General features: G+C 34.4%; 1 long non-coding RNA gene across 1 annotated transcript; it reads left to right on the top strand.

Annotated features, from left to right (window-relative positions):
* The first annotated feature begins 10,341 nt into the window (after window positions 1–10,341).
* Window positions 10,342–11,064, top strand: LOC124295349. The gene is made up of 3 exons (XR_006905265.1): window positions 10,342–10,660; window positions 10,756–10,872; window positions 10,950–11,064. It is a non-coding gene; the product is annotated as an uncharacterized LOC124295349 (long non-coding RNA).
* Window positions 11,065–19,655: the final 8,591 nt, after the last annotated feature.

Raw genomic sequence — 19,655 nt, forward strand, 5'->3', positions numbered from 1 at the left:
AAAAGAATTAACAAATAAAGTTTAATGATGAATATTTTTCGTACTTCTTCTATTTTCGTACGGGCTTTCTCGTATCGAAACCGAAACGTAATCTCCCATCATGCTCTCGTTATACTGTTCCTGATAACGTGAATAACGATAAAGTCCATCACATCTTGGTGAAAGCGTTATCCTTTTTTTTCTGAATAGGCACCCATATTAGCTACCAACCAAAATCTTTAAGACTGATTTATCAATGTAAAAAAGACAAGGACAAACTTTATAAGCAATAAATAAAGATTTTGGTTATTATTCGATTTATAGAATCGAAATTTATCTGTCTCAATAGAAACTCAACAAAAAAGAAAATTTTTCGCTGACCGATCTTATCAATTTCGTATCAATAGAGCTTCATCTAACCGTTAATTGGTTCGGCGTTTCCTTGCGGACAATATTTATAACACCGCAGACGCATGGATTCGGGGGCTTGTCCTTCTCATTCCTAGGACGTCCTTCCGTGGCTATATGACGTGCATTTTACCATTGCGAAATCTGATTACCGTGAATTGCTATCGCCGACGTGGTTAAAGCGAACATGGAAAATATTCCCCTGCCAGAATTACGTCCTCCTCATTTGTAAAGTGTAACGATTCTTGATTTTTCATTAGTGAGAAATTGTTATGAAATGTATATATATATAGATGAACTTCATATTCAATGAATTGGCGGAAAAACTTATTACCAACTTGTAATACCCATTTCTCAATGTATGGCCGCTGTTGTAAAAATAAATAAATATTATTAATAGCAATCATTTCATAATCTCAGTCAATACGTATGTACGGGTTATTTCATGCCAACTTGACCATAGTTTGACATTATGATTTTGATTGGGTTGAAACTTTTTCAGGTAGCACCTTTAAAGCCCTCAATTTAATGTTTAACTCCACCTGTTACGATATTGAAAAAAATTTTCCAAAATTTAATCTGTTGTTTCTATCATTTTAAGATGAGTCGGTAAAAAAAAAAAAAACAAAATCAAAATTTACATCACTCTCTAAGTTTTAGAATCACAAAAATGATAGTTTGAATATTTTGCAAATTTTGATGGAATGTCCAAATCTAATCGACACTTCAACGTATATGCTTGTAAATGAAGTATTCGGTGAAATTGATTATTATTTAAATTTTTGCTAAGCTAAGAAGAATATGGAAGTAAAAACAAAATGAATTCGTTGTAGGACTGATCTTAAAGTGATCAGAACACAATGAAATCCGGAAATTCTAAACGGGTGCGAAGAATTACGGAAAGGCTTGAAACTTTACAACTCTGAAACTGTTGCACAGAAATTTTTTTATTTTCAATTCGGGTTTCAAAGCTATTAAATAACCCTTTCCGGCACAGCGTCTCATATTTGTGATACCCTTTTTTAACCGGTTATCCATGATTTACTTTCAATTTTTGAGATATCGTTGTCATTTTTTTTTGCATAATTAGACTTTTCAGATGTCAATGTTGATGTTTTAAAAGGGTTTATGATGATTCCGCGAATACAGTCAGCGCTATAAATGAACAAAGTGTTGAAAGTGCCGGTTTCTACAGAATAAATATAATTGCGGGAAGGTCATGGGGGACTAGAAAAGTGTAACTCGGTGATCTTGATTTTTTGGCGTAGTTAAAAACGAATCCGACGTAAAAATTTCAAAAGTCAAAATAGCTAATCCAAGATGGTGCTACTCAAAATATAAAAATTGATCCGATCCGCTTGAAATTGGTTATTCGCAGGGTTTTCAGAGTCGCTGAAAATGAATTCGGCATAGGAATTTCAAAATTCAAGATGGCGGATCCAATATGGCGAATTGGGAATATAAAAATTGATCCTCTTCGCACATATCAGATCCGTAATTTTGAAATAATCGATCTCGACAGCTCTTACATATCCAGTTTCGAGGAATTAGACTGCAAGGAAAAATATATGCTTCAAAGAGTTAAAAACGGCGAAGTCATTGGAATGCCTCGTATGTATGATGCATTATTGGTGTACACACATTTCGTCGAACCGCAGTGACACAAATTATCTCACCATCGCGAATCTTATATGGTGCGAGACTTTTGATCGGTACAAGTAGGCACAAGCACATATATCGGTAGGTCGGATTTCTATAAAAAGTCGTGTTATCCTGCCAGTATTAAAGATATACCTTGTATCAATGCAAAGCGAATGGGCGGTGTATCAATAATACATGGCACGTAAAAAGGATCATGATCGATACGAGTCGATATTGTAATGCCGCAGCATGCGTGTTGAATACCGTATATTTCAGCTTACTCTTGCTGCTCATATGTCTGACGATGCGCAATGACGCATAATAAATGTGGTAGATCTTTTATGGTCCGGAGTGAAACTCTCCTCGCGACTACTTATTCGCCTGTCAGTTCCAGAAAAAGCGATACCAGACTGAAGGCGTGGGCTTCATTTACGTGGAGGTAGGTATACGTTTGCGGCCTGCGGTTTTCTCTCGCCATGCAACATTATTTCCCACGAACTGTGTATGATTCGCGATTTTCATTACATTCTTATATTCGCTCGTAAGCTGTACAGGGTCTGTCAAAGAGGACGAGGTCTGTGGTATCAGATGTTGGGTTCGGGTCCAATTAGGCTCAAATCGGTGTTGATAAGGGGAGAACCTAAATTTGGAGCAATATCATTGTTTAAAGTATTTTTTTATTGCGAAAAGAGTTTTTCAAAAATGAAAACAAGTAATGCTCACTTGTTTAAACGCCGCTAAAAAGTGCGATTTTTAATTTTTTTTAGGGAAGTTAGGTTCGTATAGAAGGAAGACATGTCCTTAAACTAAATTTGAAAACCTACTGATTTTAAATGAAAACTGTCGCTTCCAGAATGTACAGTTTGATGATGACCTGGGATGGGTGGCAGGTTATATCTTCCATGTTTTCACATGAAATATTTCAAAAAGCTTACGATATATATTTTAATATATAATGTATAAAATGTTCTCAAAGTTTCAATAAATTGTATACATTTCTTTTTTGACAAAAAAATTTACGAAAATCAGTTTAAAAACGTAGTTTTGAACCTATTTCCACCCTTAAGGGGGGAACCTGAATTCAAGTCTTCAAAAACCAATTTTTTTTTCTTCAAAAAATGATAAGTAAATATGTTAAGAATATTATAGCAATTTTTTCAAACATATTTTACAGAGTATTTGAGCCGATTGTTGGACACAATATGACTGGTAATGTAGCAAAGGATGTTTAACAGGATTACGTAATTTAATTATCATTAAGTTTTTTCGAAACAGCTGTTAGAAAGCTGCAGCCGAAACTATGTTTAATGGCTATCAAACAATAAATTGAGGAACACATTCTTATAATACATGCATTAAAATGTGTATTAAAGAGTGTTATAAAGATTCTGTCTGCTGGCAGGATTTCGTTACTAATTTGCTTAATTTTGCTCTCGGTGGTTTAAAAATTTTTCATATCATTTCAACCCAAAATTAAAGTTGTAAGATTAATAATGCTACATCCAATCCAGTGAATTAAAATTGTGACAAGTGGTTTTAGATTCAATATGTCGAATTCGTCTTACGGAGTTCTTTTAGATTCTACATTTTTCATACCCCAAATTCTAACATACCCACTACTGAGAAAAAGTAACAAAAAAGTTGATAAAAAGGTGCTATACTTTTAAAAAATTTCATTTTATAAAAGAAGTACAAATTTCACTCCAATAAATCTGTACTTGATACATTCGAAGAGACGATATTTTATTTTCAACTACACATTTTTCTAATTCCTCATGTCGTTCAGTGATTTTTGTTTCGAGGTTGTTGATGTAAGAGAAAGAATCAGTTGAAATAATTATTTGGTGCGTACACATTTAATTATGTTTTCCCTTCTAGCGATGCACCAGGAAAATGACTTTTAATAAATTCAATTAGAAAATCAAGTTTCACATAAAGTTGACAGTCTTGAAATCAGGTGTTTCCGAAACTTCGGCGAACCTAGGATCATGAAAATGCGGGTAAATTTGTAATTTTCATAGGGTCTTCGATCGAACAATTTTTGTGTATAGGAATAAAGCTGATTTTTTAGGATTATTAATTAATATGCAATTAGCGAGATAAAGAACAAAACTCGATTCATTGTCAGTTGAAACGTGAGATTTCTTTTGTTTTTTGTTTAAATAAATTAATTGTTTTATTTAAAATCGAGATTACGAAGCTTTGAAAACCAAAATTTTCTGAAGGAATATTTTTTAACCATTATTTAAAAATTTCAGGCAAATTTGTTCTCAACTCTGCTCACTTCTGATCTTGTTCTGATTACTTTCGCATAATTTCAATACGTTTCAATACTTTGGTACAGATTTTATAGATAGTTTTCAGATGGATTTTAGAATTCCAAATAAAAAATCGAAACTTAAGGTTAATTTTATGAAGAAATTGAAATCGATATTTCTGGAAAATTAATTGACGGGGCTCGAAATAATCTGCGGCGGTAGCGTTTCAGAAATTTTATAAAAGAACCTCGAGACACATTCGAAGAAATTACTAAAATTTTTAAAACGTTGCAATATTCCTGTAATTTTTGTGAAATTCATGCGTGCTAATTTTTAATTTTTTTAATAATAAAATCTTCATGAAATCTCTAAAACTGTACGAATTACATGAGAATAATAAACATATCGAGGATCATGAGAAATAAACAAAGTTTAATCTAATTTTTCACAAAATTTTTTTCGAAAAATTCCAGAATTTGTTAAAAAATGTCAGAAATATTCTACCACCAGGATTACCCAAATAATGAGTGAAAAGAGGCGTTAAAATGAGCTAAAGTGAGTGTTCTTCATATTTCTAAGTCGATGCACGTTGTATATAACACTATTTCAAATTGGGGCAATTTTTGGTCATTCTAAAAACGGTCTAAACATTAATTTTAACCGTAGAAATAATTCTCCCGAAGCGAAGAATTTTTACGCAGTCTGCAAGGTGACTCACACCGCGTGACTTTTCCTTATTTGCATATCTTGTAAAAAAAAAAAAAAACAGTTATTCCAGTTTCTTCGATGAATTTTTGAAAATAATCAAGAGTATGGGACACTTATACGAGTGTGATAGTGGAGATAACAAATTATTTCTAAACTTGATAGTGACTTTTTTATACGTTGGCGCAACTAGAAATCAGATATTGATGATATCAGGACTTTTTGCACCATTCGTTCAAAATGGCAGACTGAAACGGACCTGGCAAGGTCTAGAAAAAGACTAGAAAAAGAAAAACAACTGTTGAACCGTGAACTTCAAGGTTATTTTGGAAGATGCCACGAAGAAACTGGGACGAATATTATTTTTTAGACTTTATCTGATAATAAACTCTAAATGGTACACGGAGGGAAAGGACTATGTGAGTCAAGTGATATTCGTTTGATTCAACTAAACGCTACAGTCAAATGCGGCGAACACAATACTTACTTAATCGTAAAAAATACCTTTGTCGGACGAAATACTTCTGACAACTTATTATAGAACTGAATCAAGCCTTTGAATGATAATGCTGACTGTGGATTTATTCAAGATAACAACAAGGCGCGAGTTCTTTGCGATAATGTGAATTTTGTATCTAGAAAATGTGTGATTGGAATTACTAAATATTATGTTTTTATATCATCTTGTTTTAAAAATATGAAATTGCTGTAATAAAACAAATCAAGCTTGTTGTAATTCATGTTCTGTCGAGTCAAGAAAAACGTGCAATGGTTAACGAAGGTGATGAAATTTGTTATTATAAAAGTCTTTCGCATTGACTGGGCATTAGTTATTCAACAGCACAAAACGGTATTCTTCGAATGGTATCGTTGAAATTTCTGTTGTCTCAAAATTTTGTGGGATTTACTCGTTACTACATCATGGGCCAAATACGAGACCTTATTGCTGTATACTCGTATGTACAAGTATAAATTACGGATGTGTCAACAGTTTCTGTTTATTGGTCTTTCACAACAATTTCGGGAGTTCGAAACTCAGTATTATCCTTTCACCAATTGTTATGGGTCTGATAACAATTCAGTCTTACGTTGTCCGAATCTGACTTCCTAGCCGACTACCCGGTTTTATAAATATCTCTGAAGCTACTTCCGTACCGAGAAAGTTCACCGCCTAGTGGCCGTTTATAGTACTAATATACTGACGCTTACGATGAACGTATTCTCTACTTGTTTCAAAGTGTGTGGGGTTTCTTTTACCTCGTAATTAAATAAGTGCAACTGATTCAACCAGTTCCGCCAAACAAGCTCCGGTTAGATCAGCAAAGTGTGGTATTCGATCTGTGTAAATTTTTTGTCGGCTAGATTCATCAACTTATTTCAATTGAAGTACCGAATTGTTTTTGTCAACGAGCATGCGGCATGGCAACAATAAATGAGCTTCGAATGAAATGATATTTGACTAAATCATTTTGACAAACTGATTAGATAGAAATCGTTGAATTTAAGTCGTCGTATTTGGAGCAAAAAAGGGTTACTGGATCTAAGCGAATGGACTCCAAAAAAAAATCTGCCTTGTTGGTTCAAGAATTCCTTTCCCTCCGTGACACGGGGTTCACATCGCCTATATCCGCCATGTTCGTTTTGACGTACAGATAGACGACTTTCACGCTATACTTGACATTATAAAGTTACAGTTTCGTGCGTGATCGGCGACGTGTAGGCACAAATGCCTACTCGAGTTATACCGGTATGGGTGCCTCGACGATCTGCCGGCGTGCACACATGCCTAAATAGGTGTATATGTCGGTACGAACGTACGTGTCCTCAGCCGACTACGTCCAAGTCCCTGGCGCCCCGTATTTGGTTAACATGACGATTTCCAGTAGGCGAACCGGTCGACTCGCGCCGTAAGATTCGCTCTGACTCCGAGGGGCGAGACTTTTGTGTCACGTCGTGTGACCTGGACACGCCAACGCGCGAATCGGTTATTTTTACGACTTATCCTTTAACTCGTCCCTCGCTCTGTCTGCGGAGACAATGGAAGAGGCAGAAAGAAATCCTACGTCACGAGTGTTACTGTTCTTATTTATGGTTTTTAAGCGTTTGGAGGTAATTTGAACGGGATGTCTCACTATTGGACACAGATAATAGATTTTTATTGTAATTGTGATAACGTGCGCGTACCACATTTTGTACCGAGAGAAGAAGGAAAAAGTGGTTGAACTAAAACTATGAGTATACAGTACGGAGCTTAAGTCCGGAACCACTCACATACGTCTAACTATACTGGCTAACTTTATGTCATGGCGCACGGATTACACGATGAATAAAGTTCAAGTTTCAACACTTATTGTTTATAGGCAAGCCGTAACGTAACAAATTCATTGAATGTGGAACATATTAATATTATCAAATATGATTGAAACTGATGATGATTTTGTCTCTTCATAAGCAAAACCTTGCACCAAGTAACCGACCAAAAAATACCAAAAAAAAAAACAAAATAAAAATTTCGAATATTTGATTTTATGATCCAGGATCTAATAGGAGAACTGTTATCGATAGAATCGTGGTGAGTAATGATCGTAGTTCTGAAAAATAGGTATCATCAAAAAATACGGCTTATATCGTGTCTAATGAGGATTCTAAATTTCATGAAAAACAAAACATTGGAACATCCAATGGTATACTCGTAAAAAGATATATGATTTCGAAGCTGAGTAATGGGTTGATATGAGGTGATTTGCCCACAATATCCACGAAAATTAGAAGACTTGTTATGGTTCAGGTCAATCAAATAGTTTCCAAATGAGTTTTCTTGGATAACCAATTGAATTTATAATCATGATTTACTCTTTTGGGGTTCAAAAATGCATTAATTCAAATAATATCCGCCCCTCCTGTAGCTAACCTCAACTAACTCATTTTCTCGTTCATTTGTTCAAATTTGAAGTACCAATACAAAACAAACGAATAGCTATGCGAATGTATTATGCGGAGTAAAACGTATATTGTTTTAGAACATCAATGTGCCGTTATGATGCGGATACGACGAGACATATTCGTTGCATGGTGATACGAACAATTTTTTTTTTTTGTACCGTCAGAGGAAAGTGTCTCCCCTATAAATTTTACAACGTGGGTTTTGAGTCTGCTGGTAAAATGCAAACCAATTTTTATTTCTTCGATCAATTCGTATCTTTTCGACATACCTACCATATATAGATATAATATCTCCGGAAGAAAATGTCGAAAATAGACTGGACGAAGTTCAAAATATATCTCAAGGTTTAGGTTAAAATATGACAAAATGAAATAATAACAAATTAATAATAGTAATAACAATGAGGGTTAGATTATTCAAATATGAATAAATAGCAACAATCTTGTTATATACTAAAGTGGCCGTGTTAAAATAATGAAACAAAGTAACATTCCATTAGAATTAGAAATTCGTTGTCAATTACTACGCAAGTTCTTTGAACTTTCATTTCAAAAAAACGTCACGCTCAAAGCATTCAGTATTAATGATATTATAAAGTAATAGATATTTTGCAGAAAAGTTCAAAGACTGCGTTGGAGAAGTCTTTTATGAATTTTTATTTCGTTAACGATATCGAGTTTTCAAAAACAACAATAAGGTATTTTTGCATAAAATTTGATAATGTACAATTTTCAATTTCAAAGAAGAAAAAACATCCTCCGCTGCAAAGCTCGATTTATAAATGACAAAAAAAAGTTAAAAAAAACTTTTCTACATTTCTCGTTATGAATTTTCAAAGGTAAGAAGAGAACTTTCGAGAATCAAGATTGTATGGTAGAATATCGTGATGAGTTCTGAAAAAATAAGCCTCGATATTTATTTAATTATCGTTGACCTGACCTGATTTTTATCCAATTATATATATTAAACGATCACGTAGGCAGAGCGGTCTACATGCGGAATGAGAGCGGAGATCTGGAAACTTTTTATTCATACCGCGTAGTATTGCAGAACTGCGAGGTGGTCCAACTCGGCAAGTATGGAGAGTAGCGACAAATAAGGAAACGAATGCAGCGGCGATCCTATGCATATACATGCATCGGCTACTTCATGATTCAGGTGAATTGAAACGGCGAGACGAATGTTGGCCGACAGATCGTCGATACCTGAATAAATCATGGAAAACTCGGAGAAAGTGCGATTCAATCCACATATTCCATAAATGGTGAAAAATAAACAACCCTAAGACTGTCGATTCGAAAAAATTAGGTTACGCATTGCAGCGTTTATCTGAGAAATTTCACCACTTATTGTATACGAGTAGATTTTTTCGAGTTGTGAATATTATCCGAATGAATATTTTACGCAGCGGAAAAATGAAGATGGTTCTTCGCTGATAACGCGATAAATATTAGATTTAAGAAAATTTTACATCTTTTTTGCAGAGCAATAAATTTCCTACAAGGTAGCCACAGGCACTATCTTTTATAATTTACAGTTTTACGGTAATCAATAGTTTTTTTTTTAAACTTGAAATGCATGTATTTTTTTATTTAAAAATTCGACTGCTTAGCGGGGCGTGTTTAAGTTATCGTACGAATTCGGGGTTGTGGCCAATTCTTTTTATCATATAAGTTGATTACTTTTTGAGGGATAAACGCGAAGAAATTCCGACATGACCAAAATAAGAACCATTCTAATATACTATAGGGTATATTAATAAAGCTTTTGTACACTTTAAGCGTAAAAATATGCAATTCGGGGACACTCGTGAAACATATTGTACGCGAAGTTATAGAACAAGCTAAGGTAGGGTACCTATAGGATATCTTAACATTGGAAATCAGGCCGCCTGGATATCTGAGTAAATAAAACTTGAGATTAAGATTAAACGAAATTGGGAGATTGTGTATCAATCGATACGTCAAAGCTATAATTTCTTCACCACTTGCCGGTGTTGTGATAATAAAAAGAAGAAAAGCGTAAAATAAGAGTAATAATGATGAAAAATGTTTTGTCTGTATAATAATCATCTTACAAATCAATCGCAATGATACTTGCTTGTATAATAAAGCGATGTTGTAACGGATGATAATAAATAAAAATTTTTTTTGTAAACATTACAAATGTGTTCCTGACGACACGAGGACGCCATCTTTGGATAAAATCCTTGCCGAGATCGATTATGTGCGATTCATGAATCGTAGTTGGTTTTTACACGGAGTTCACGTACCGTGTTCGATTTTGCTATGTGCCCACAGATCGTTGTCCAAAGATACAAAGAATCCAGCCTCGGCTCAGTGCTGCCTGTAGAGTTTCAAAGTGTACTTGCAATTGTAAATGAGAACCGCTGGTCGGTTGATCGCGGACCTCCAAGCTATTCTCGCTGCGTGAAGTCATCAGTCATTAAAACCGTGTATGGTCATTCGCAGACTCGCTCGACGGCCCCGATTTCACGATCCGCAAGTGTATACATACGTATATATACACATTAGAATAACTATAATGCGTAACTGCAATGTGCCTGCGGAAATGTACCGGACTCATCGATTTCTAGATCAAATTTTTTGTCCTTAAGATCGTGTAGTGCTCCTACACTTACCGACCGAGCGATCTCGCCCTATTTCTTCCTGTATTAAGTAAACAAACGAACGGAAAGGATTCGACTTTAGAATTTGCTCGATCGGTAAGGGTAGGAGTACTACATGACGTCGTGTATAATTTCTGCCGGTAATATGGAATCTGAATAGATTGAAACTTTAAATTGTATTCGATTTTTAGAACTGCCGGTTACGACGAAAAACTGCTGATGCAATATAACGCGATACCCCATGTCAAGTATCTCGACTGTTCAGATGACGTCACGGATTCCGTTGAAAACAGTCGGCATTACTGCAGGTGACCTTGTCTGACGTACTTACATCGACTCTATTTGTTTACATTGCGTTTATTTGTTCATGCTTTTATCGTTGCAGAATATTGAATCATTCTCGATTCCGTGCGAGACACAATCATTAAATGATGTACGTAATCGGCTGAGTAATATCTGAAATTATACTTTGTATTTTGTAATTGAAATAGTAAAATGCATTCACTTATTACGCATTATTTTTGTGCACTTTCTATACGTATATTTCTCATTTTTCAAACGTCTTATTTTTTATTCAAATTGATTTAACACTTTTCCCAGAATTTCATGAATTTCATATTTCAGTATAATTCTCTGCGACTGGAATAAATTACGATAAAATTTACAGGTCATCACTTAATTTTTAACTCGATGAAAATATTTTAAACAATGCGTTAATTCTTTCGTTCGGATGAAGAAGTGATTCGGATATATATCCTGATTGTATTGTGCGCCTGAAGAACAAACGTGTCTGCCTGTACAGCCTCTCTTTCTAGAGTTATAGAAAGAGACAGAGAGAGAGAGAGAAAGAGAGAGAGAGAGAGAGAGTGGGAGAGCGTTTTGAATGATATTCCGCAAATAAACAGCTTGTGACTGCATGAGTGCTTGCAATATTTTTTCCAGTAAACACGACTAGCTAGATCTATCAAAACTGTAGTTTTCCGTGATTAAAAACTTGTTCTGGATTTAAAACAATTATATGGGAATGTGTGGCACAACGAACCCCCGAAAAATTTGAAAAAAAATACACATATAAAAAAACAAAACTTTTTTGTTAAATAGTTTTATAATTGAGAGCTTATAAGCGATTTACAAACAAGATAGAGTATTTTGGGTGAAATGAAAAACTTCAAAAGTTTTCAAAAAAACAAGAGAATTGTTTTTAATCAATTTTTGGCGGGGTTTCGCCGGCCCCGACTTTTTTTTTTCTTGAAATCATGGCAACATAATGATGAATTTGTTCAAGATAGATCAAAATAAATTGTAGCCGGTGCTTAAAAATCATAAAAAATAATTAGCGGTTCAGGGGGTCCGTCATGCCCCACCTTACCCTATAAAGACACTATATATAAATTGAAAGAACTACATTTTCCGGTTAGGAAGAATATTGCACGTAGAATAGAAAGTGACAGAGAACAAAACGTATCTCAATTATTATAAGAAAATATATATATATATATATATATATAAATATCATTATTCTATATATTTTATAATTCATTTGAAGTGGTTATATTTTACGTTTCAAGCAAAATAGAGCTGAGGCAGAATACGTTTCGATTTATCTGTTTAAATTATATCTTTAGAAGCATTTTCCATTTTCATTTTTTAACGCATTTGCGAAAGAATTTTATCCAGCTCTGTAGATAATACGCGTGATTTATTCACTTTATGATAATTGAACAGAACACGCATGGAGAACCTTGTGCAAACTGATCGAAAGAGATGCATGGGGGCATTTGCAGCCAGTGATGTCATTGTTATAACAGATACAGTGTGCACGCGTGCAGTTAAAGTTGAGATTCCGCATGCAGTTCTTCTTTTAAAGAAGCATAACACCGACTTGAAGAACAAGCGGAAACTGAAATATTTCGCGAGTCTGATGATAAAAATTCGTTTGCTCCATTACACGACCATTTACCACGCGTAGAGGTAAATGGGTATATTTTTTCCCCTTTGTATATATGTACGCAAAAGGATAAGAATACGTTCAAAAACATTTTTTTTTTTTTTTTTTATAAGAATAAAATTGTTAATTAACGGTAAATGATGCTCTACAAGGTCGCATCCGCACCGTTTTTTCTTTCAAGTAACCATGCAAAAATCTTCGAATCGATAAATCTTTACGTTTCAAAGGGTTTTAAAGCGTTTCCAACTAAAAAATGTCGATTGCAGCCTTGAACAGTTACGTTTATATAGTTTTTTGAAAAAATAAAAAAATTCTTATTCTTACTTACGTGTCAAAGGTTTTTTAAAGCGTTTGCGAAGAAAACACGAAAATGGCGGATACGACTTCAAACCATTTTTAAATGTAATAGATTAAAATATATTTTGGTGCTGAAAAGGTTTATTCACCAAACATAAGGCCATTGACTTTTATTAATTTGTTCCAATGACAAAGGCAATGAATTGTGGGGGGGGGGGGGGGGGGGGGAATTAGTGGCGATGGCCACTAAGCTAAAAATAATCGACGCATCGATTAGTCGAGTCCAAAAAAATAATCGAACACGACTCGACTGAATTGGTGAAAATTGATTGAATAATTCGCATTTTTTTGAAACGGTGCATTTGAAAACAAAATTTCGTAAATTCCAGCATGCAGTCTTAATAGCGTAAAAGTTTTTTGATGATTTATAGTTTCATTCAAAATATTTTGAATGTCAGGTAAAAATATTCATTGATCTTTCACTTATTATATCAAACAGGTACTTAGTAAGTAAGACAATGATAATAATTGATACTTTAATCATATCAATTGATATTGGATTGCATCGTTCGTGGGAGTGAAAAAAAAAAACGATTATGAGGAAAAATAATCGATGATACTCGATTGACGGGGAAAAAATAATCGATTCAATCGAAAATCGAAAATCGATTATTTTTGGCCATTCTTGTGATCTTCATCTTTGCGTGCAGGAACTCCGAAAAACCTGCAACAACGATTTCTCGTCTCTCGTCGCTGATGACCCTGACACTAATTGTAAACCCTGTTTTGGTAGACAGTGCAGTGGTCGTCAAACGAGGCCGGCCTACCTTAGCAATTGCTGAATAAGGCCACGCCCTTTGCACGTTTTACAATATTATTATTACGCAGCTTTATCAGAACGAGCTATAATTAGTGATTCCGGATACGATAAAGCCGATCTGGGAAAGCCCGATTAAGTAATATATACATGTAATATAATTACGTTAATAGGGAAAAGTCACATTCCGACACACACATTTTACGGTTCGGTGTAAATAAGCGGACCCACGCTAGAAGCATCAAAACAAACGCCTAATTTTCAGAATTTTGCATACCTACTCTACATGGTAATATTGCAATAATCCCAGAAATAGATATTACCGACAGAGTATTTTTTTTTTCAAATTACAAAAATGATAATGTTACGAATATTTGAATTTTTTGTTTTTTTTTTTAAACCTAATTCAATGATGTTGAAAATAATCTGGAAGCCAAAAAGCCTAGGAAAACTGTCGACAGATTATGAATTTACTTCCATATACTTTTCCTGTACACATTATTACTTATAATTTACATTTGTAAGTGATGCCTGAATTTCTTCGTTTTTTTTTTTTTTTTTCTTTTCTAATATCAAAATCTCAAAATGAATTTCGGTCCATATTTCTTTTTGTACCAAGGCTTACTCAGTTTTTGCATATTCTTCAGGAGAATATACTTTGAAAAATCACTAGCGCAGACAGATTTTCGATATCTTGATTTTTCGAAAATTGAAACGTTTCAAGCTCATTCGATTCATTTTAAGTTCTGGTGACGTCATTCGTCGGTGAAAAGGTGAAAATAACGCTTAATAAAAATTTGGAAACTGTTTCCAAAACTTTGGATTTCGTAGAATTTCGTGCTGCAATTGTTGTACAAGATGATTTTATTGAAAGCATTTAACCGACCTTAAAATTCACAAAGCGCCAAGATTATATTCAATCGATCAATATTAATTTTGTCATTTTCCACTTTAAAATACTGACGGCCAGAAAATTACGAACTAATCCAAGTTATCAACACAGGACCACAATTCACACGTACTAACGATCAGTAACCGTGAAGAATTAATACAAAAAAATTGATTTTTGAATTGATAACAATAATCGGCTTTAGGCCCAGCAGAATGCAGAGAGTTTTTCTTTTACCAGCGGAATAAAAGATTCTTTACGTATAAATAAAAAATATGGCCAGCAAACTTTGGGTATTCTATTTTGAATCTTTAAAACGTCCGGTCGGAAACGGACTTTATGCGTTCAAAGGTTTTTTGAAGAAAGGATGAACTAATATGTGTGCATCATTACATTTAAATACAGTTTAGCCGTTACCTAAATGAGTTTGCAAAGATTGTATAAAATAGAGTAGTTTACGAAAATTTTTGTAAGTAAGGTGTAATTACGGTGTAGATCACGTTTTCGAGTATTTCAATGAGTCCTAATCCCAATCAATATTGTTTAAAATTCTTCAAACAGCTTCGGTACAAAAACGAGTATATCGAATTTAAAAAAGTCAACGGTTCGACAATTTTTCTTTGAAAGGTTAATTTACGTGAATCCCGTGATGAGATTAATCATGTCCTATTTTTACAACGCATATATTTTGAAACGTTGCCGTTTTATGTTTGTAAATTCAGATATCAACAAATATCTAATAAATATTTTTTTGAATTTATTAGTGACGTAGATAAGAAATCAAAATTTCAAATCTAGAACCCAAACTCAAAGTTCATGTTAACCGGTGTAATTTGTTGGATTGCACAAATCTGCAACCAGAAAACTACACAGGTTTTTTTACTGTTTGAGTATAATGGATTCATTATACTCGAAAGCATAATATTTACGAAAAACATTCCATGCGGTTCAAATAAAATGTTCTTTTACAGACTTGTGTTACCTGTAATAAAGTCTCCGTTACCTCTCTTACTGTAATTTCTCTTATTACAGATATTTCCAAAGTTGTCATATTATCGACGCGCCGATTTCCCCATAAGGAGACTAAGGAAGGATTTCAAGGAACTGCTTTCACCTCATCCTTAGTTTCTTAAGGCCATTTTTCAAAGGCGGCAATGTACCGTGCGTGGGAAAGGCAAACCTTGGGAACGTAATCGGCAGTTGAAGGTGTCTGCCAGTGTTTAGCTGGCATTAAAAAATATTACAGCGTAACATCCTGTCGCAAAGTTATACCTACGTTCTCGGTAATGTTTATGATGAGTTGAAATTGAGAGGACGTCACCATTTAAGCGGAGGTGCTCGCGCTTAACTCGGTCGGTAAATTCTTAACGGAGTTGGTATTACCCTTGACAATGTACGACCTCCTTTAATTCGCAGTGATTGCTTCGCTCTTCAAGTCGTGCGCGCTGACTTCATATAGAAAATTGCAGTCAATCATACCTCCATAAAATGTAAAGCCTTTTGCAATTCGTGCTTCCTGCATACAGGATTTAATGTTGGAACGGAATAGAACGAAGGCGGTAATTCTATAAAAAGTCAAAATCTACGACTTACGACGATCACAGCCTGGACTGATAGAGATTTGCTTTGAGTGCCATTACAGCCAGTTAGACGGTGTATTACTACGTCATTATGTTTCAATTCTGTCTGCGAACGTTGACAATAAGCGTGAAGTCGAGCGACTATTCGATGTGTAAAAATGGAATGCACGCATTACGATTACAAAGATTAGAAGTTGATTACAGGGAAATGGATTGCAGAGAATTACTATAGAGTTCGTAAAGGATCACGATAAAAAAATGCAGAGTACAAAAAGAACACAATGGATTACAAATACTACAAGGATTCCACATAGATGACACTAAGAACGGAAACGGATGACAAATATTATAGGTGGTTACAAGAATTACAAAGATAACAAAAAGAGTACAAAGAAATTACGATAACTGTAAGAGATTCTATATGTAGAAATACAAAGATTACAAGTTCATTATAGGGAAAGAGATTGAAAGGAATTACAAAAATTCGCAAGGGATTACAAAGATTGCAATTGATTACAAAAATCACTAGGATTTCAGGGATCACAATAAAAATACGCAGAGTATAAAAGGAACACAGTGGATTACTATCGATTACAATGGATCACAAATGTTACAAGGATTCCACACAGATGGCATTGAGAACAGAAACGGATGACAAATATTATAAGTGGTTACAAGAACTACAAAGACAACATAAAGAATACAAAGATATTACGATGATTATAAGAGATTCAATATGTAAAAATACAAAGATTACAAGTTACTGTAGGGAAAGGGATTGCAAAGAATTATAAGAATTCGCAAGGGAACACAAATATTGCAAGTGATTACAAAAATCTCAATAAAAACATGCAGAGTACAAAAAGAACACAATGGATTACAATTGAATAAAAATATTACAAAGATTGCATATAAATAACACTGAGAATAGAATCGGTTGAAAAATATTATAAATGGTTACAAGAATTACAAAGATAACATAAAGAATACAAAGAGATTGCTAGAGACTACGAGGGATGACAACGGATTACAATGATTACAAGGTTCATATCAGATTAAAAGCGATAACAAGAATTACATCAGATTATCGGGCATATGTACACCAGATAAGAACAGCGATTAACCCCTGGGATGTAGTGCATTTAGTCGTTGGTTTCAGGTCTGGGTAAAATAGTATTTCGGGTCCATTTGAAATGGAAAATGGTATTCAAAGTGTATTTTAAGTATGAAATGGAAATGATTTCCTCAACATCGTTTGAAATGTAAAATGAAAAATAGGTATTTGAAATGGGTTATAAAATGGAAAATGGATTTTCGAATATCATTGTTTTTTACAACGGAGAGATCTTTACTACGTATCTGCATGGCTCACTCGATTTTCTACTTCTTGGCTGAGAATGAATTATTTCCAATACCATACAACAGCGGCATATGAGAAGCTGAAAGAACGACGCGATGCTTACTTCTACACTGGCAAAGAATTAGCTATATTATTATTGAATGAGTGCTTCCCACAGCAATTATACGCCTACGAACCATACGGCGCATGATACATGTACGTAATTACGCGTCAATAAAAGGCGAAACGATAGTTTCGAACTTGACTTTCCAAGATCATGGGTTAAGCTAGCCTTGCATTTGACACTTTGCACTTACTACTCATTATTTTTTCACAATATTCAGACAGTCGAGTACACAACTAGTAGCGTGTGGATCATGAACAGTCAGCATTCTTTGTCGTGCAGAAACGCGTCAAGAGATAAGTGTCAAACGTTGGAATAATCTTACAATATGAGGCATTCCAATTCTCCATTTATCTTTGTGTTCAACACGTATTGCTTGAAATTTCTGTCTGACACGAGCCGTAGGTTGTGACTATCCCAGAATTCTCCAACTTCAGACAGAAATGTTTAACGATAATTCCCAAATGTATGCCTAACCTTAGGATCGCATCAAACTTTAGAGTACCCTGCACCTCGAGATGCATTTAGTCTATGTTGGAGGAAATATACAGAAAAAAATGTGGAAAGTCTGATTTTCAATACAGTCTTTTGTGTTGGAAAAACATTATTTGAAGGCCTTGTTTTAACGACAAAATTCATCTGTAAGACAACAGAACTTTGCTGACAATGAGATGAGCAGAGTTTATTCCAAAGTTTGACGATAAGCTAAAACGTGAGAATGAAATAAGACCGCGTAATTGGGAGAGAATTCAGGTACAGTTTAGAAAATTGCATAGGAAATATCGTGAATTGTTGCGAGTAGTCGCGTGACCAGGCAACAAGCACTAACAGATACCAATGCGGTAGATATCCAATAGCGCATTGCAACGATGCCAAGTATAGTTTAAATGGTTACGAGCATGGTTACGTAAATTACTGAAAATCTATTTACACGGATCGTTGGAAGCCGAATATGGTGATTTGTTTTTAAATTCATTACAAATCATGTGTATATTGTATATTAGGGTGATGCAAAAAAATCTGTTTTGTTTTCAAAGTCACACGTTTAATAGTTGTAAAACGAGGAAATCAGACGCCTGACGTAATTTGAGCAATTAATGTTAATATTTAGTGGTTCCTGAACGCAATCTTCCATTTTCCGTTTAACTAACACGAGAAAATAATTTTAGTTATTTTTGAATTTTGTAGCTCAGTGACGTGGCATTCTACGTATACGTCTGATAGATATTTTTTTAGGGAATTTAGTGCTCTACAAAAAAGGTCTCTTGTAATTTTTTGAGAACCAAACTCTTTCAATAGTTATTCAAGGCTAAAGTTGAATCGTGTAACAATTCACTTTTTTTCGAGATCAACAGCGAAAATACTAGACTTATCACAAAATGTTGTAGGTTTTTGTTTTTTTTTTTTAAACATTTCAAGCGCTATAAAATCATGTCATTCAATTCATTCTCAACCGAAAATGAATCGGAAATATTCGTCAATTTTCGTTCGTAAATTCTACTTTTGTGTGTTTATGGAGATCCCACCTTGAAGAATAGGAATATTTGGTAAAATCTTCTCAGCTTTCCGAAAAGAATATTGCAAAAATGTTCCCAATTTGGGCGACGGTAGAAAAAAAAAAAAACAGCTTTTCAAACGTTAAGCCGAATTTTGAGTACTTTTCACAAACATAAACGAACAATAAATATTTATTCTGGAAACCTGAGCCTTTTTCGCACAGAAAACTTATTTTTTGAAAATTTTTTATAGTGGCAAAAGAGCACAGAAAAGAAAAATAATTAATAAAACAAAAAATATAAATCCATATGGAATGCTCTGTACAATAACTCCGAAAGTAAGAGGAAAAAAAATCTGAGAAAATTCGGGATACTCTTTTTCAATGAGGAATTTTGGTTAGAAAAATTGTGAAAAAATCTGAGGTAGTGAGGCCAGATCCGACTTCTAGAATCGATAGACTTGCTCGTATACATATTGTAGTTCAGTGCACTGATTCAGTGGTTCCAGCTCACTCACGAGGACCTTAAACGCGTTACTTACCGATAATTCGGTTGGTCTGTTTTACCGGTACGTGTGCACCTGCGTGATAGGCAACCCAAC

Source organism: Neodiprion lecontei, chromosome 7 (genome assembly GCF_021901455.1).
Source record: "Neodiprion lecontei isolate iyNeoLeco1 chromosome 7, iyNeoLeco1.1, whole genome shotgun sequence".
Taxonomy (NCBI): Eukaryota; Metazoa; Arthropoda; class Insecta; order Hymenoptera; family Diprionidae; genus Neodiprion; species Neodiprion lecontei.